General features: G+C 46.7%; 1 long non-coding RNA gene across 1 annotated transcript; it reads left to right on the forward strand.

The window, feature by feature from the left end:
* The first annotated feature begins 691 nt into the window (after positions 1-691).
* Positions 692-4,808, forward strand: LOC309557244. The gene is made up of 2 exons (XR_014225370.1): positions 692-834; positions 4,414-4,808. It is a non-coding gene; the product is annotated as an uncharacterized lncRNA (long non-coding RNA).
* The last annotated feature ends 16,254 nt before the right edge of the window (positions 4,809-21,062 follow it).

The raw sequence follows: 21,062 nt of genomic DNA on the forward strand, positions 1-21,062 counted from the left end.
TCTGGTTTATAGACCAGATAAATCCTATATATAGAACCATTCATCCAACTGTCCATCCGGAGCCTCTGGTTTATATACTGGATACATCCTAAATATAGAACCATTTATCCAACTGTCCACCCAGAGCCTCTGGTTTATATACTGGATACATCCTAAATATAGAACCATTTATCCAACTGTCCACCCAGAGCCTCTGGTGTATATACTGGATACATCCTAAATATAGAACTATTAATCCAACTGTCCATCCAGAGGCTCTGGTTTATATACTGGATACATCCTAAATATAGAACCATTAATCCAACTGTCCATCCAGAGCCTCTGGTTTATAGACCAGATACATCCTAAATATAGAACCATTTATCCAACTGTCCATCCAGAGCCTCTGGTTTATATACCGGATACATCCAAAATATAGAACCATTTATCCAACTGTCCATCCAGAGCCTCTGGTTTATAGACCAGATACATCCTAAATATAGAACCAATTATCTAACTGTCCATCCGGAGCCTCTGGTTTATAGACCGGATACATCCTAAATATAGAACCATTTATCCAACTGTCCGCCCAGAGTCTCTGGTTAGTAATTGGGATAAAGCCTATATATGAAGATATTTTTCTGTATATTGAACATGATTTGATGTTTCTAATTAAACAATAAATATCAATCAGAATGTTCAGTAATATAAAATGATACATTTTTATGGCAGAATGGTTATTAAATGAAGACGGGATGTTTGCATTTGATTTCGCAGGAGGTGAAAGTCTGTGGCTTGTACCCCGATGAGGAGGAGGAGACCTCAGAGGTTCTGAAATGCAGCAGCCTGACCGAGGTAACCCCAGCCACCAATCAGAAATATCCGTATCTTCTGTTATGATTTCAGAATATTTTGGGAAGTGGAGATCCAATAAAATAACTTAAACAGCAGAAATGCACAGCAGAGAGCAGCCCATTGTCAGACATATTGTATATTGACAAGGAAATAATCCCCAAAATCCCCAAATGGAGAAAAAAACTATGTAATGAATAATGATATGCCTGAAAGCTGATTAAAAGGAAATCAGGAGCAAAAATATACTCATTTTTGGCCACTTAAAGTGGAGTTCCGGGCACAAAAACAATATTTTTTTTTTGTGCCCCTCCGCTAGGTATGCCTCACCTGAACAGGAATTGCAATTGAAGATCGAAGATACTCACCTCAGAGTACTTCCTCCCTCGGAGCCGCGGCTCACCCCGTCACTTCCTGCCTCGCTATGATTCCTGGGAGCTGAACGTCACAGCTCCCAGGAATCAATGCGACGGCACCGGCCCCGCTCGTCACTTCCGGGCGACGCCGCATTCCCCTGCTAAACAGCTTCTGGGCATGCCCAGAAGCTGTGGAGGAATGCGGCGCCGCGCCGGAAGTGACGAGAGGGGCCGGTGCGGCGCATTCTGGGACAAGAAGACGCGGAAGAAGACACAGAAGAGGACCGCGCCGGCTTCAGCTGCCCACAAGAGAGATGGAAACGCTGTGGAAGAAATTTTCTAAGTGAGTATTTCTTCTAAAAGGTAAGTGCGAACCGGGACAGATCAGAGGCTATCCATTGTGGAATGTACTAGCCCTGACTGTCCCGGGGGTATGCTTATTAAAAAATGACTTCTGTGCCCGGAACTCCGCTTTAAACATTTTTAGGCCAAGTTCAGTTTCTGCAAGTACAAAAAAATACCTATTTCTGACACTTGTTGTTTACAAGTTAAAAATCTGTATTTGTTGCTAAAAAATTAATTACTTAGAACACCCAAACATTATATATTTATTTTTAGCAGAGACCCCTAAAATGGAGATCATTGCAATACTTTATTCCACAACGTATTTGCGCAGCGGTCTTACAAATGCAATTATTTTGGAAAAAATATACTTTTTTTTAATTAAAAAATAAGAAAGCAGTAACGTTGGAACATTTTCTTCTTTACCATGAAAGATAATGTTACGCCGAGTAAATAGATACCCAACATGTCATGCTTCAAAATTGCGCACGCTCGTGGAATGGACACAAACATCAGTACTTAAAAATCTCCATAGGGGACGCTTTAAAAATTTCTACAGGTTACCAGTTTAGAGTTACAGAGGAGGGCTAGAATTATCGCTCCCACAATCGCGGCGATACCTCACATGTGTGGTTTGAACACCGTTTACATATGTGGGTGCGACTTGCGTATGCGTTCGCTTCTGAGCGCGAGCTCGGAGGGACGGGGCACTTTACATTTTTTCTTATTTATTTTACCTTTTATTTTTTTATTTTTACACTGTCCCTTTAAAAAAAAAGAATTTGATCGCTTTCATTCCTATTACAAGGAGTGTAAACATCCCTTGTAATAGAAATAAGCAGGACAGGTCCTCTTTATTGTGAGATCCGGGGTCAAAAAGACCTCAGATCTCACATTTACACTTAAAAGCAATAAAAAGAAAAAGTATTTTTTTTTTTTTTATCCCCAAAAAATTGTTGGCACTTTATGGCTGTTGGGAGGAAGTGACGTCTGATGTCGCTCCAGTCCTCCAAGGGCCATAGAGTGTAGTGGGGGCCATCTTGCCCTCACTCAACTTCCTGCCCAGCAACACAGGGTATTGGATCGTTCCCCGCCGCCGACAGCTATGGTAAGCGGGGAAAATTACCTGATGGGCACTGATGCATTGATAGGCTGCACTGATGGGCACCGATGATGCTGCTCTAATAGGCACTGTTAGGCTGCATTAATGGGCACTGATTAGGCTGCATTGATCGACCTTGATAAGGCTGCATTGATGGGCACTGATGAGGCTGCACTGATTGGCACTGATAGGGCTGAACTGATAGGCTGCACTGATGGACACTGATGAGGCTGCACTGATAGGCACTGTTTGGTTGCATTGATGGGCACTGATAAGGCTGCATAAATGGACCTTGATAAGGCTGCATTGATGGGCACTGATGAGGCTGCACTGATGGGCACCGATAGGCTGCCCTGATGGGCACCAATAAGCAACATTGATGGGCACTGATAAACACTGATGAGGCTGCAATGATGGGCACTGATAGGCCACACTGATGGGCACTGATAGGCTACATTGATGGGCACTGATAAACACTGAGGCTGCACTGATGGACACTGATAGGGCTGCACTGGTAGCCTGCACTGATGGGCTCTGATGAGGCTGCACTGATAGGCACTGTTAGGCTGCATTTATAGGCACTGATAAGGCTGCATTGATGGGCACTGATGAGGCTGCACTGATGGACACTGATGAGGCCGTACTGGTGGGCACCGATAGGCTGCCCTGATGGGCACCAATAAGCAACATCGATGGGCACTGATAAACACTGATGAGGCTGCAATGATGGGCACTGATAGGCTGCACTGATGGGCACTGATAGGCTACATTGATGGGCACGGATAAACACTGATGAAGCTGCACTTATGGGCACTGATAGGGCTGCACTGGTAGCCTGCACTGATGGACACTGATGAGGCTGCAGTGATAGGCACTGTTCGGCTGCGTTGATGGGCACTGATAAGGCTGCATTGATGTGCCTTGATACGGCTGCATTGATGGGCACTGGTGAGGCTGCACTAATGGACACTGGTGAGGCTGCACTGATAGGCACTGTCTGGCTGCATTGATGGGCACTGATTGGCACTGCTGAGGCCCCTGGCATCACCAAAGGGCAGCACATAATGTTCAATATATAGAATGATTCAGAGGAGTGTCAGAGACTGCAGGCCTAATAGAAGAAATGAGGGTCAGAGAGTGAGGACAGGATACATTGCTGGCTGGGGATATGCTGCAGAAGACAATATGAAACTGGGAGGCTGTACGGGGTCCCGTGATTTCTAACAGCAGCCCTACTAATCAAAGTTCCCACTACAGACTGCTGAGGACCGAGGGGCCACACATCATATACCAAAGGGCCACACACAGTCCTTGTGCCATAGGTTGGGCATCAGGGCTTTAAAGCATCACCTATGGACAATTTTGGTATCACAATTTTATGCCATTTCACAGATAAGCGCAATTGCTTGACACGTTTGGTATCTATTTACTGTGAAATGCTTAGTATCTATTTATTCAATGTGACCCCATCTTTTATATTTGAACTTATATTGTGTTTTGGTGATACTGTATCTTACATTTTTTTTTTTTTTTTACTGAAAATATAAATATGATAAACAGTAGCACAATTCGCAATTGGCTTAAACAAATTTGGCAGGGCCGCCATTTTATTCTCTAAAATCTCTGCTCTCAAATCATTTACAGTATATTGTTTTGGGCAAACTTTTTTTTTTTTTTTTAATGGCAGCGAAAGAGTTAAAATCTAGTATATGAATCACAGAAAGTTTAAAATGCTGTAAATAAAGTTACACTATGACTGTGATTTTTTTTTTCTTTTTTTAGAACTCACGAGTCAAGCGCTCGAGCAGAAATCAGAAATGCATAGGCCGTCGCTGTAAGAATCGAGTTGGATCCACTAGTCTAATTGGTCGACCCGGTAAAGGCAGCGGGAAAATTTCTCCACCCATCAGTGTCTAAAAATGAGTCCTGCGTCTCGGATCGCACCACGACGCTGAGCAGTACCCCAGCTTGCCTTATCACATCGGCTCATAGCCAATCACCTCTCACATGTGCATTTATATGTACTGTAACGTCTTTCTTGGCACATCCCCTATGGGGGAAATAAATGTTACTATTTCATTGTTTTGTATCAGTTTTTATACTCTGTTACAATTTAGCTAAAAACACTCGACGCTGGATACAAAGATTGGAATAAAATGTTTGGCTCAGGCTATGCTCTGTGCTTTGTGATGTCACTTCATTGGCAGAAATTAAACCCACAGTCGTAAAATCAGTCTGTAAATGCAGTAAAGCATGCTTGTTATATTCACTGTGGTACCTAAATTCGTTAATCCTCTGCATTGTGTAAAAAGGCAGTTTGATCCTGTCTTCTCTAATCCTCTCCTTCTTCCATTGTCCCCAATCCATCTGCTGGTAGTACAGAGCCTTAGGGGCACTCTGCACATGCTCAGTTTGGTGTGTATTGCAAGAGAGTTTTTTTGTTTTTGTTTTTTGGGAGGTTGCATGTGATTAGCACAGGGCCAATCAACACTGTCCAGACTCCAGAGTCAGGGGTCCTGCAGCCTCATAGGACAGTCAGAGGAGAATGAAAACTCCTCCTGCAAGCTTTAACCAGACACTGATAGAAGTCACAAGTCTGCTATTTACTGCTGATGAGAAAAGGTGTTTAACAGTTTATATAACAAAACCACAGAGTGATCCCAAGGGCTTTCAAGCAGCAAAAAAAGATCAAATTAAATCATTGAATTGGTGTAAAAAAAAAAAAAAAAAAAAAAAAATATTGTAATTGTTATTGGTACAAAATTACATAAGATTCAAGAATCAACACAACTTTTTAAACCATGAGCTCTGGTATGCATAACCTCTACATCAATTAGATGTCCTTATTAAACTGGCAACTACCAATATGTATGAAAACTCCGACTCAATGTTGTTGCCCAGAAGAACCTCAACGCGTTCAATTATGTTAGTTCAAATCTTTCTCAGGGGGATGAGGACATCTTTAATGAGGGGTTATATGTGACTGCAGGCTCCTGGGGAGACCAGATATAGTGAATGCAGAGTCCTGGGGAGATCAGATATCGTGAATGCAGGGTCCTGGGGAGATCAGATGTAGTGAATGCAGAGTCCTGGGGAGATCAGATATAGTGAATGTAGGCTCCTGGGGAGATTGGATATAGTGACTGCAGGGTCCTGGGGAGATCAGATATAGTGAATTCAGAGTTCTGGGGAGATCAGATATAGTGAATTCAGAGTCCTGGGGAGATCAGATATAGTGACTGCAGGGTCCTGGGGAGATCAGATATAGTGAATTCAGAGTTCTGGGGAGATCAGATATAGTGAATTCAGAGTCCTGGGGAGATCAGATATAGTGACTGCAGGCTCCTGGGGAGACCAGATATAGTGAATGCAGAGTCCTGGGGAGATCAGATATAGTGAATGCAGGGTCCTGGGGAGATCAGATATAGTGAATGCAGAGTCCTGGGGAGATCAGATATAGTGAATTCCGAGATCTGGGGAGATCAGATATAGTGAATTCAGAGTCCTGGGGAGATCACATATAGTGAATGCAGAGTCCTGGGGAGATCAGATATAGTGAATGCAGGGTCCTGGGGAGATCAGATATAGTGAATTCAGAGTTCTGGGGAGATCAGATATAGTGAATGCAGGGTCCTGGGGAGAGCAGATATAGTGACTGCAGGGTCCTGGGGAGATCAGATATAGTGGCTGCAGGGTCCTGGGGAGATCAGATATAGTGAATTCAGAGTCCTGGGGAGAGCAGATATAGTGAATGCAGAGTCCTGGGGAGAGCAGATATAGTGAATGCAGGCTCCTGGGGAGACCAGATATAGTGAATGCAGGCTCCTGGGGAGACCAGATATAGTGAATGCAGAGTCCTTGGGAGATCAGATATAGTGAATGCAGAGTCCTGGGGAGATCAGATATAGTGAATGCAGGGTCCTGGGGAGATCAGATATAGTGACTGCAGGGTCCTGGGGAGATCAGATATAGTGAATTCAGAGTTCTGGGGAGATCAGATATAGTGAATTCAGAGTCCTGGGGAGATCAGATATAGTGACTGCAGGCTCCTGGGGAGACCAGATATAGTGAATGCAGAGTCCTGGGGAGATCAGATATAGTGAATGCAGGGTCCTGGGGAGATCAGATATAGTGAATGCAGAGTCCTGGGGAGATCAGATATAGTGAATTCCGAGTTCTGGGGAGATCAGATATAGTGAATTCAGAGTCCTGGGGAGATCACATCTAGTGAATGCAGAGTCCTGGGGAGATCAGATATAGTGAATGCAGGGTCCTGGGGAGATCAGATATAGTCAATTCAGAGTTCTGGGGAGATCAGATATAGTGAATGCAGGGTCCTGGGGAGAGCAGATATAGTGAATGCAGAGTCCTGGGGAGATCAGATATAGTGAATGCAGGGTCCTGGGGAGATCAGATATAGTGAATTCAGAGTTCTGGGGAGATCAGATATAGTGAATGCAGGGTCCTGGGGAGATCAGATATAGTGAATGCAGAGCCCTGGCGAGATCAGATATAGTGAATGCAGGCTCCTGGGGAGACCAGATATAGTGAATGCAGAGTCCTGGGGAGATCAGATATCGTGAATGCAGGGTCCTGGGGAGATCAGATGTAGTGAATGCAGAGTCCTGGGGAGATCAGATATAGTGAATGTAGGCTCCTGGGGAGATTGGATATAGTGACTGCAGGGTCCTGGGGAGATCAGATATACTGAATTCAGAGTTCTGGGGAGATCAGATATAGTGAATTCAGAGTCCTGGGGAGATCAGATATAGTGACTGCAGGGTCCTGGGGAGATCAGATATAGTGAATTCAGAGTTCTGGGGAGATCAGATATAGTGAATTCAGAGTCCTGGGGAGATCAGATATAGTGACTGCAGGCTCCTGGGGAGACCAGATATAGTGAATGCAGAGTCCTGGGGAGATCAGATATAGTGAATGCAGGGTCCTGGGGAGATCAGATATAGTGAATGCAGAGTCCTGGGGAGATCAGATATAGTGAATTCCGAGTTCTGGGGAGATCAGATACAGTGAATTCAGAGTCCTGGGGAGATCACATATAGTGAATGCAGAGTCCTGGGGAGATCAGATATAGTGAATGCAGGGTCCTGGGGAGATCAGATATAGTGAATTCAGAGTTCTGGGGAGATCAGATATAGTGAATGCAGGGTCCTGGGGAGAGCAGATATAGTGACTGCAGGGTCCTGGGGAGATCAGATATAGTGGCTGCAGGGTCCTGGGGAGATCAGATATAGTGAATTCAGAGTCCTGGGGAGAGCAGATATAGTGAATGCAGAGTCCTGGGGAGAGCAGATATAGTGAATGCAGGCTCCTGGGGAGACCAGATATAGTGAATGCAGGCTCCTGGGGAGACCAGATATAGTGAATGCAGAGTCCTTGGGAGATCAGATATAGTGAATGCAGAGTCCTGGGGAGATCAGATATAGTGAATTCAGAGTTCTGGGGAGATCAGATATAGTGAATGCAGGGTCCTGGGGAGAGCAGATATAGTGAATGCAGAGTCCTGGGGAGATCAGATATAGTGAATTCAGAGTTCTGGGGAGATCAGATATAGTGAATGCAGGGTCCTGGGGAGAGCAGATATAGTGAATGCAGAGTCCTGGGGAGATCAGATATAGTGAATTCAGAGTTCTGGGGAGATCAGATATAGTGACTGCAGGGTCCTGGGGAGATCAGATATAGTGGCTGCAGGGTCCTGGGGAGATCAGATATAGTGAATTCAGAGTCCTGGGGAGAGCAGATATAGTGAATGCAGAGTCCTGGGGAGAGCAGATATAGTGAATGCAGGCTCCTGGGGAGATCAGATATAGTGAATTCAGAGTCCTAGGGAGATCAGATATAGTGAATGCAGAGTCCTGGGGAGATCAGATATAGTGAATGCAGAGTCCTGAGGAGATCAGATATAGTGAATGCAGAGTCCTGGAGAGATCAGATATAGTGAATGCAGAGTCCTGGGGAGAATTTAAAACAATCGTTTTTAAAGGAGCAGTGATTTTAATGATTCCTTTAAATATCGTGCATGGGGGGTCCCCTTAATGTGCCTGTAAAGTGGCGCATCTGTACGATGTGTGGAGCCTGCTGCAGCAATACTGACAATTCTAAAGGAAAAAATCTAATTTAAACTTGTTCGCGGCTGTAATGTATTGTCGGCTCCCGGCAATACGGATTAAAAAAAAGAAAAAAAACGGCTTAGGGTCCCCCCCCCCCCCCCCCCCAGTCCCTTCAGGTCTGGTATGGATTTGGATTTGGTACGCTAAAATAAAAAAAAATAAAAAAAACTCACAGGCGCAGGGTGCAGGAATGAGCCCTGCTGTAAAAAATTAGACACAAAATTAAAATCGCATGTACTTGTCATATAGGTGCAGAAGAATTGGGCCTTGGGTGTTGGTGGTGCCTGAACACAGTATCTCCTTGCAGTTACTAGCTGATATATACTGCACAGGCGGATATATACCCTGGACTTGGCTGATATATATATACTGCACTGGCTGATATATACTGCACTAGCTGATATATACAGTATGTACTGCACTGGTTGATATATATATATATATATATATATATATATATATATATATATATATATATAAATATATATATATATATATATATAAATATATACAGTATACTGCACAGGCGGATATATACACTGGACTTGGCTGATATATATACTGCACTAGCTGATATATACTGCACTGGTTAATATATATACTACACTAGCTCATATATACTGCACTAGCTCATATATACACTGCACTGGTTGAGATATACTGCACTAGCTGATATATACAGTATGTACTGCACTGGTTGATATATATATATATATATACTGCACTAGCTGAAATATATACTGCACTGGTTGATATATACTGCACTAGTTGATATATACTGCACTGGTTGATATACAGTATACACTGCACTAGCTGATATATACTGCACTTGTTGATATACTGTATATACACTGCTCTAGTTGATATATACTGCACTTCTGGATATATTAATATATAAAATGTACAATCCACAAACTACCCTGCCTAATCTCACTCCTATCTCGTCCTCTAACACACTACACGCGGCTGCCGTGTAAGCAGCCTTATATAGTGTGGTGCGTGGACTTAGCCCCTGAGCAATGATTGGCTAAAGGCACCCTGCCTTTGTCCAATCATGACTCTGACGGGACATTGTGCTGTGATTGGCCAAAGCATACAGGTCAGTTGCATGCTTTGGGCAATCACAAGCACTTAATGCACTGCAATTGCGCAGTGCATTATGGGGCGCTCATCGGCGGGCCAATTTCCAGCGAAAAGCCTTGTTTGTTTGTGTGTTCAGTGAACACACGAACACCCGATGTTCGAGTCAAACTCGAAGCTCAACACTAATGTATGTATATATACACTATATTGCCAAAAGTATTGGGACGCCTGCCTTTACACGCACATGAACTTTAATGGCATCCCAGTCTTAGTCCGTAGGGTTCAATATTGAGTTGGCCCACCCTTTGCAGCTATAACAGCTTCAACTCTTCTGGGAAGGCCGTCCAAAAGGTTTAGGAGTGTCTATGGGAATGTTTGACCATTCTTCAAGACCCTGCTTTGTGCACTGGTGCGTAGTCATCTTGGAACAGGAAGGGGCCATCCCCAAACTCCTCCCACAAAGTTGGGAGCATGAAATGGTCCAAATGTCTTAGTATATTCAGCCCTCAAATTTTCCACTTGCCTGTTCGCATTTTGCGAGTGGAAAATTATGTAGGGCGAGCTCCGGTCAGGGGAAGAGAGGAGAGGAAAGCCGGCCAGCCGAGGGATTGTATAATGTCAGAGCGGCGGATCATCCCGCTGTAACAGCTTTAATTGTAATTGCCGGGCGCTCGCTGACACACACAGTCCCGCCTCCTAGCCCGGCTCCTTTGATGGACAGAACACCTGGCCAACCAGGACATGTGACGTCTATTAAAGAAGGCGGGCTAGGAGGCGGGACTGTTTATGTCAGCGAGTGCCCGGCAATTACAAGCTGTTATAGCGGGATGATCCGCCGCTCTCACATTATCCGGCCAGCAGTACTGATGGAGGGGGTCAAGCCGATCATCTCAAGGCCAGAGCCGGTACAAGGGGTGGGTGGGAGGGAGGACGGCTGCCCTGGGCATCTGTGTCATGGGAGGTGGAGGGGGCGCTGCCAGGAGTGTTTCTGTGACTAGCGGATCAGGACTTCTTCTCACCTGAAAGAGTCAGAGTGGAGGAGGAGCGGAGGAGAAGACAATTCCTAAAGCTTTGCACGGACAGCTGGCGGGAGAGATGCGGCTGCAGAAGAGGAAGAAGATTGCGGCTCAGGAATGACACTGGATGTCAGATCCGGACTATACAGAGTTTGTTACCCGCCCCCTTTCTACATTGTTTGCTTTGACTCGGAGGACAGGGGATAACAAACTCTGTATAGTCCGGATCTGACATCCAGTGTCCTTCCTGAGCCGCAATCTTCTTCCCCTTCTGCAGCCGCATCTCTCCCGCCAGCTGTCCGTGCAAAGGTTTAGGAATAGGAATCGGCTTCTCTTAGGCTCCTCCTCCGCTCTGACATATGAAGAGGAGAAGGAGCCACAGAAGAGGAGGATTACAGATCGATGTGCCGCGCTGTATCTGAGGTCTGCATGCTGGAGGAAAGGGAGAACTGCACTGGGGACACAAATCTTATCCTGTCACCTCCCAAATTCCCATCTCAGCACAATCCCCCCCCCCTCCTAGCACAACCCCTCATCTCAGCACAGCCCCCCCCTCCCATATTGATCCCACCTAGAAGTAATCATCTTCTCCCCACCCCTCCTGCTACAAATTCTCTTATTCCCCCCCCCCCAGTGTTGCCAACCGCCCGTAGATTTACGGACAGCCCGTAAAAACAGGGCACTTTTCTCCTGCCCGTAAATGCCCGTAGCAGGAGAAAAGTGCCCGTAAATCTATGGCGGCGGCGGCACTGTCAGAACTGCGCGTGCGCGGCGCGCAGTTCCGAAGATCCCCGAGCTCTCTCGCACTCGCAGAGAGATGCAGACTCGCACTGGATGATGATCGTCGCCGGACGAGTGCCACGGCCCGCCTGCGCCCGCCCCTGCCTCCGCCCCCCGCCGTCATTTAAATTTTCCCGCCGGCCGCCAGGCGCTGCGCCAGCAGTATGGAGTGGAGTCTGTGCTGCAGCGCAGCTGTGGAGTGTGGACAAGAACTAGAACTCTAGAAGATGCCGCTGGACGGACGGATGGTGGAGTGGAGTGGACAGAGCAGACAGGCTGCGACAGCAGAGGCAGAGAGAGCACACAGAAGAGCAGGAGGACTGGTCTGGTGAGTGGGGTTCTGAGCCACCGAGGCTCAGACACTCAGCTAGCAGTAGCAGCGTAGACTGTCACTGAAGTAGTAGAGAGATGAGTCAGGGGGCAGAGGACATCAGTGTCCTGCTCCTGTGCCCCCTTCACCTCTCCACAGGCAGTGTCACACAGCTTCACTCTGCAGTAATGTCACTGATATTGCTATGGAGAGGTGAAGGGGACTTAGGAGGAGGACACTGATGTGGAGAGCTAAGGTAAGGGGGACAGAGGAAGAAACTACTGTGAGGGGGTGAGGAGGGCACTTCCATTGTCCACGCAGGCTCTGACCACCCCCTGTACCATGACCGCAGTCTCTGACCACCCCCTGTGCCATGACCGCAGTCTCTGACCACCCCCTGTACCATCTCCGCAGTCTCTGACCACCCCCCTGTGCCATGACCGCAGTCTCTGACCACCCCCTGTACCATGTCCGCAGTCTCTGACCACCCCCTGTACCATGTCCGCAGTCTCTGACCACCCCCTGTACCATGTCCGCAGTCTCTGACCACCCCCTGTACCATGCCGCAGTCTCTGACCACCCCCTTCACCATGCCCGCAGTGTCTGACCACCCCCTTCACCATGTCCGCAGTGTCTGCCCACCTCCTGTACCATGTCCGCAGTGTTTGCCCACCTCCTGTACCATGTCCGCAGTGTTTGCCCACCTCCTGTACCATGTCTGCCCACCTCCTGTACCATGTCTGCCGTGTCTGCCCACCTCCTGTACCGTCTCTGACCACCTCCTGTACCATGTCTGACCAGAGTCTGCAGACTCTGATGTAAGGGGGAACTCTGTGCTGGCTGGGTTATGGTAACCCAACCTTCATGTAAATTTGAGAAATATGTTTTTTGACTTTTGTTTAACTTTAACACATTGCTAATAGCACTAGCTGTATGTTTATAGTTAAAATATTGATATTTGCACGGTTTAGCACTGAAAATTGTTATTTTAGGTACTTTTTTCAGTGTCCGTAAAAAATTGGTGCTGTCCGTAAATTTTGGACGTTCTGCCAGTAAATTTCCCTCCGGGGGGTTGGCAACACTGCCCCCCCCCCCCCCAAGGACAATCCCCCAAAAAGTATTTTTACTAGGAGGGGTGGGGAGAAGATGATTACTTCCAGGTGGGATCGATATGGGGGGGGGTTTGTGCTGGGATGGCGAATTTGGGAGGTGACAATATAAGATTTCTTCTAGCAGGGTAATTGGGGGGGGGGAGGGTGCTAGGAGGAGTGATTCGTGCTGGGGGGGAGGGGGGGTGGTGGGTGAGGATTTGTGCCAGGAGTGGGGATTTGGGGATCGTCCTTGAAGAGATTATCAGAATGGGGTTGTTAAAAAGGGGTATTTGGGGGGGGTTGTGCCAGTAGGAATAATGGGTTTTTTTTGTGCTAGGGGGGAAAATTTTGATGGGGGGGAGGATTTGACGGGTAGGATTTGTTCTAGGAGGTGAAATTTGGGGGGGGGGGGGTACTAGGAGGGTGATTTGGGGGGTTCCAGACCCTTGATGGGCACTGGTGAGGCTGCACTGATGGGCACTGAAAACGCTGTTATTAATATTTATTTTTGTAACTTCTGCATTAATGCAAAAACATTTAACAGTGTAATTTTATGAGATAATTTATGAGGGCGTGTTTAGGGGCGGAATTAGGGGCGGGCAGGGTAGGAGTTAGGTGGGGCAACTGGTGGCGAGTAACCCTTAAGGCCTGGCTAGTAGCTCAGGACTTAAAATTTTGAGCCCTGGTATATTGACGCCTGGAGACTTCCCTTCACTGGAACTAAGGGGCCAAACCCAACCCCTGAAAACAACCCCCCACCATAATCCCCTCTCCACCAAATGATATGACCAGTGAACAAAGCAAGGTCCATAAAGACATGCCTGAATGGGTTTGGGGTGAAGGTACTTGACTTGTCTGCACAGAGTCCTGACCCTTAACCCGATAGAATGCCTTTGGGATGAATTAGATCAAAGGCTGCAAGACAGGCCTTCTCATCCTGCCTGACCTCACAAATGTGCTTCTGGAAGAATAGTCAGACATTCCCATAGACACTCCTAAACCTTGTGGACAGCCTTCCCAGAAGAGTTGAAGCTGTTATAGCTGCAAAGGGTGGGCCAACTCAATATTGAACCCTACGGACTAAGACTGGGATGCCATTAAAGTTCATGTGTGTGTAAAGGCAGGTGTCCCAATACTTTTGGTAATATAGTGTATATACTGTACATGTTTTTTCTATTATTTTGTATATGTTGTTAGTATTATACAATGATTTTGAATTATGTGTTGAGTTTAATCTGAGTTCGCTTAGTGTATCAGATTCTATCTGGCAGTGGGTCTGGACTGAACTCTTCAAACAAGGTTTGAGTAATTGTACCGTGTACTGCAGCCGGGCTTTCTTTGTGGTACCAGCTGAGTTTTGTTTTTAATTGGTAAGTTCACCTTTAACCTAATGATGACACATTAGAGCTGTATATAGGTGACAGGGGCATAACTACAGGGGTTGCAGGGGTTGCAATTGCAACCGGGCCCCATTCTCCAGGGGTCTGTGCGGCTCCCCTGTACACCTGGATAAGGGGGGCGGCGGGGGCAGCATGTAGAGAAATCACTGTCCCCCTTTTTCCTCCTGTAGCTGCATTTGCGCAAAACGCGTCTACTTCTTTGTCCCCTGCTCCATCTGTCAACCACTTGACATATGAAGCTTCAATAAAAGGGATTATTGGAAGCGTCCGGAATCATTTCCATATCTGCCACCAGTGACGGCTGGTGCTCCATGGGTTGGGGGGGGGGGGGCAGCAGATGAGCCACACCATACCCCCTCCCCCCCCCCCCGGACCACACCAGCTCGCTCGCACACCATACCACCCCCCCGTCGCCGGATCACTCACCCTGCACTGAAGTGGAACACCGGCGGCGGCTTCCCCCAGCGGCAGCGGCTTCCCCTGTGTCTCCTCCCTCCTCCTTGGCCAATAGCATGGCCTCTCCTTTCGGCCAATCGGGAAACGGGTTTCAGGACCCACTTCCTGATTGGCTGGGTGGAGGATCCGTGTGATAATAGCGAATATTAATTCGCTATTGTCACACAACTGGGTGGGCTCGGGGGGTAATCCACACATTTTTGAAGCCTATTAGAGCCTCTGGCTCTAATCACATGGTTAAAAATAAAAATCCCCATTGAACTCCATGCGTCTGACGCCCTGCATGTAGATTAGGGGGCCGGAAGCATGGAAAGGGGGGCCCCAATGCACCAGTAGCCACTGATTGGAATACAAGTTCACTTTAATCTGTTAAGAAATATCTTGGATAGAGTTGCGGAATCAGTAGGTCCTGTTTACCAGATATTTCGATATCCATGAAGAAACGCGTTACAAAACCGCACCATTGTCACTTCCTTATAATGTTAATAAACAACAACCTGCATTAATCTCTCGGCAACGTGCCATAAATATTTAAAATCTAAAGAGGATTTCCATTATAAATGGCGCTCCCCCCTGTAATTACAGGATTTGACCCTGTTCACACTTGAGGGTGTCCGAATTGTGGGTAGAATCGTGAAATTCTGCTTGTGATTCCAAAATAGCAGCAAAGCACGCGATGCACAAACAGCGTCAATATTTCCTAATGGCACCCCAAATGCCCAACCGATGATTCTTGCGTGACAAAACGCGTGAAAATTGCAGCAAAACTTGCAAAGCCAAACGCGCCTGGTTCAGTGGCAACAGTTGGTATATTAGCTTCTTGGGCACGTGCTTGGAGTGGAGGGAGGCCAATTGAAAATGAATGGTTCTGCTGCAAAATCACGCAAAAAAAGGGACGGTGCAATGTGTTCCTTTGAAGCAGGAGCTGACTAGCAACCTTCAGCCCAGGGGGCAAGTACAAACCAAAGGCGCATGGTGCAGCAGCTCGGCCCCCCCCCCCCTCCCACTCTCCCTCTTCCCCACCTCCTCTTGACCCCCATTCAAGGCTGAAGCTCCGCTCCAGGTACTCTCTACTCACCGAATCTGGGTTCCAGACCTGGCCAGCAGGGGGCAGTTGGGGGGAGCTGAGACAGCTCAATCGGGGCTGCCTGTGGGAGGAGAGTCTCCTGTTGGGCCTTTGCTCAGACACAGTTTACAGCATCCATGCTGGGGGGGGGGGGAGGGCAGCGCTCTGTCCCTCCATCCCACACTCAGTAGGTCAGCTGTGGGGACTATTTACTTCTCTTCACCAGGAATCCTTTAGGCATGTCTGTGGCAGAAGCGGTGCAGCCTTTTTGCAGGGCATCAGAGCGGCCCGGGGGGCAATTGCCCCCCTTGCCCAGTCCTCCCCTGCTCTGAAGTGATCTCAGTAAAATTGGTTTAGCCACAAAATTACATGTTTCACCTCTGGCTTATGTCCCTTTGTAGAAGTGGAAACTCTCAATTTCATTCAGTGAGCAACTTAGGAGAAATTGCCCCCCTAAAAACAACTTTCGGAGTCTATTCACACCAGGTGGCTTTTCAACGTAGTCCCAAAGCAAGGAGAGACAAAAAGCGTTGTCCCCTACCCAGCCAGTTCACAGCACCCCATTGTGGTGTGACGCAATCAACTTTCCGGCACCACATGGAGGCCAAAAAAACTGTGTGACATTTCAATAAAGTTTGAAAAAAACACTGCAATGAGCTGCAATTGGTGCATCGGTATTGCTGTCATCCCACTGAACACCAGTGGCTGCAATCTAACACAGTGCAAAGCAGCCCTAAAGAGGAACTTAACTCCCCTATACATCTGTGTCCCCCCTCCCCCATCCAACCCCCTAATTCACCCCGTCTTATGATGGGGAAAATTCAAATTGCACCTTAACCTGCCCAGCAGATCCAGAATTATCCTGCTGTGACCCGCTTTTTTTAGGTTTCAGTATTTGTGTTACATGCCACCATCTTGGTCCTCTTCAGCTGACACTTCAGGGTTCAGGCAGCCCAGCCCCTGATGAGGTGTTTAGCAGATGTTCTGTGGATGGGCTCCCCCAGCCTAATGGGATATTTAATGGGCGGTTCCCAAACGGGCTGCAAGAGCAGAATACATTATCCTGGCCTAGGCAGGAATGGTGGGGGGGGGGGGGGGGATCAGAAAGAAAAACAGCAAAGCCCTTATAACAAAGCTGCTATTTTTTAATGTGGAGGGGGACAAGGCAAAAAGAAAAATTTTGTTTGGTGTTAGCGAGAGGAATAGTACCCCATCATTGGCATCAGTGGGAGGAATAGTGTTCAATCATTGGTGTCAGTGGGAAGAATAGTGTCCCAACATAGGTGTCAGTGGGAGGAATAGTGCCCCATCATTGGTGTCAGTGGGAGGAATAGTGTCCTATCATTGGTATCAGTAGGAGAAATAGTGTCCCATCATTGGTGTCAGTGGGAAGAATAGTGTCCCAACATTGGTGTCAGTGGGAGGAATAGCGCCCCATCATTGTTATCAGTGGGAGGAATAGTGCCCCATCATTGGTGTCAGTGGGAGGAATAGTGCCCCATCATTGGTGTCAGTGGGAGGAATAGTGCCCCATCATTGGTGTCAGTGGGAGGATTAGTGCCCCATTATTGTTATCAGTGGGAGGAATAGTGTCCCATCATTGGTGTCAGTGGGAGGAATTGTGTCTTATCATTGGTATCAGTGGGAGGAATAGTGTCCTGTCATTGGTGTCAGTGGGAGGAATAGTGTCCCATCATTGTTATTAGTGGGAGGAATAGTGTCCCATCATTGGTATCAGTAGGAGAAATAGTGTCCCATCATTGGTGTCAGTGGGAAGAATAGTGTCCCAACATTGGTGTCAGTGGGTGGAATAGTGCCCCATCATTGGTATCAGTGGGAGGAATAGTGTCCCATCATTAGTATCAGTGGGAGGAATAGTGCCCCATCATTGGTGTCAGTGGGTGGAATAGTGCCCCATCATTGGTATCAGTGGGAGGAATAGTGCCCCATCATTGGTGTCAGTGGGAGGAATAGTGTCCCATCATTGGTGTCAGTGGGAGGAATAGTGTCCCATCATTGGTGTCAGTGGGAGGAATAGTGTCCCATCATTGGTGTCAGTGGGAGGAATAGCGTCCCATCATTGGTGTCAGTGGAAGGAATAGCGTCCCATCGTTGGTGTCAGTGGGAGGAATAACGTCCCATCATTGGTGTCAGTGGGAGGAATAGTGTCCCATCATTGGTGTCAGTGGGAGGAATAGTGTCCCATCATTGGTGTCAGTGGGAGGAATAGTGTCCCATCATTGGTGTCAGTGGGAAGGATAGTGTCCCATCATTGGCATCAGTGAGGAGAATAGTGCCTCATTGTTGTTGTCAGTGGAAGGAATAGAACTCCATTAATGGCATTAGTGGGAGGACTAGTGCCTCATGGTTGGTATCAGTGGGAGGAATAGTGTCCCATCATTGGTATCAGTGGGAGAAGTAGTGATTCATTGTTGGGGGTCAGAAGAAGGATTGGTACCTCAGTGGGAGGAATAGAGTCTCATATCAGTGTGAAGAGCGGTGCTCCAAGGGCCAGGTAAAGGCAAACAAAGGGCCACATTCGACCTGCGGGCCACTGATCTAGAGTTACAACTGCATAGGTTCGTAAATCTCTCATTAGACTGAAAAACAAGATCCATGGGCAGCCCTTGATGGCCGGAGAACAGCACTGCTTTCCACTGTCCTATGGAGACGAAGAATTTTGTTCTCTCTGAGAATAGTAATATATATATATATGAGGGATTACAGAGAAGAAAAATGTATTATTATGCTGTATGTAAAATAAAAAAATATTTGATTATTATTATTATTATTACACATACGCCAACAGTTTATTAATATGGATACAGAGATGGTCCATTGTACTGAATTATTTTTGTGACAGACTCACCCAGGACAGGGGCTTTTTGAGAGGACTGCAGGCTAGCTTCTTACCTACTGACTATGGGCCCTGGCTTGTGAGGGAACTCTGCTCTTTGTGAGATGTATGCTGGGGGGATCCTTGGAGTAATGTTACTTTGGATTCAAGTTCACATATCCCCAAGACGCACACAGACTCTGGGACTCTAGGCCTAGGATCCATGTTAAAGGCCTAAACATATTGGACTAGGGGGGACTTTAAGTGAGACCCAAGCTGGTGTTGCCCGGCGTCTCCATCCCTATAACAAGAAAACAATTGAGGTTGAAGGATTGTAAGAGGTGCATGAAAGTCAGCCAGCCCCCAGTCTGATGTACTCACCCTCCAGTCTGTCACCAACCCAATAAAACCTGTCTCTTGGTACAAAGAACAGGGGTTTAGTTGACACACATTTGCAAACGCATGTGAAAGCTGCAGAGCCACTTCACGGCACCCTGTTAAATCTCCAGTCCTACACTCCTAATTTAGTGTCCTCACACTGGAGGCACATGGCCGCTAATGAATGGATGGGGGAACAGGTGAGAGGGAGACAATCCTTCAACCTAATTTTTTTTCTTGTTATAGGGATGGAGACGCCGGGCAACACCAGCTTGGGTCCCACCTAGTCCAATATGTTTAAGCAACCAGGGATGGAGACGCCTTGCTTACAGCTTGGTACTTCATATAAAGTCCCACCGTGCGATTTTCGTGCGTTTTTGGTGGATGCAGTTTTGATTTGACCTTACTTTTCCGTATACAGGGATGGAGACCAATAGCATGTCCTGCTTGTCTCACATAAAGTCCCAAATAGGAAATTAGGGATTGAAAGGCATTGTGCTTTACAGGCCATGCCCCATACATAAAATCCTATCCTATCTTTATACTGCATCCACCAAGGGGATGGAGGTGTAATGCTTTTCAGCTGGTCTCTTCCAGTTTGTACCATCGTTATAACCTAATTATTTGAGTTTTTAAGACAACAGCCAGTCATGGATGTGGGTGGGTTGGGGGAGGTTGGGCTGTCTCCCTCTCACCTGTTCCCCCATCCATCCATTAGCAGCCATGTGCCTCCAGTGTGAGGACACTAAATTAGGAGTGTAGGACTGCAGATTTAACAGGGTGCCATGAAGTGGCTCTGCAGCTTTCACATGCGTTTGCAAATGTGTGTCAACTAAACCCCTGTTCTTTGTACCAAGAGACAGGTTTTATTCGGTTGGTGAGAGACTGGAGGGTGAGTATATCAAACTGGGGGCTGGCTGACTTTCATGCACCTCTTACAATCCTTCAACCTCATTTTTTTTTCATGTTAAAGGCCTAGCTGCCTATTGCCAATAGGGGATTGCTCCTCACAGTCAGACTCATGGCAGATGCTAATGTCATCAGCTCAACCACCTGTCTTCCACACATTGCTGATTGTGCCAATTAACTCACCTATTGTCAACTGTGGGGATGTGTTTACACTTATAATGTGTATTGTACTTCATGAGCTAGATGATGGCAAGTCTGCTAATTAATTATCTCAAGTAAAATAAATCACTTTCATCTATTAGTTGCTAGTGGGACAGTAGAATACTGTTTGTGTTGGTTGTTCCTTAGATATGTTAATTATATTTCTGTACACAATTTCATCTGCATATGATAATGTAATCAGGCACCTGACTGGTGGGGAATATATTCGGAGTTTGTTCAATAATTGTTTCAGATCTTATACAAGCTATTCTCAGCTAGTTTTGTATGGAGGCAGTTAGAAGACTGAAGGAAGTTGTATTCTGATGGAAGCACACAAGCACATAGTGGTTCGAGGTTCTGTTACAATACTGTATGTTGATTAGGCTATTACTATGCAACCAGTCTTTTATATTTATACTAGCAAATTTCAGTGTCATTGGCATCGGTATAATGTAGCCGGTGTTTTGACTCTTTGGAAACATTGTATCCATTTCACTCTGTGATTTCACACAGATCTTCTAACATGAGTTAACCATTTACCTGCTCCTGCACCAGCCTTCTCTTACTAACCGCAGGTGTGAGTCTGATAAAATCCCAATATAAAGGCATGTTCTGCTGTGTGTCTAATACCCTCTGATTAAGCTCCTGACCGAGTGAAACGCGTTAAGCTGGGTATACATGTTGAGTTTTTTTTTTATTCAACCAGCGGGTTGAAAAACCCTCCAGATCCTAGCATCCATGCATGCAATGTGGATGTGGGGGATCGCCTCCACTTGT

Source organism: Pelophylax lessonae, assembly GCF_965119305.1.
Source record: "Pelophylax lessonae genome assembly, chromosome: 5".
NCBI lineage: Eukaryota > Metazoa > Chordata > Amphibia > Anura > Ranidae > Pelophylax > Pelophylax lessonae.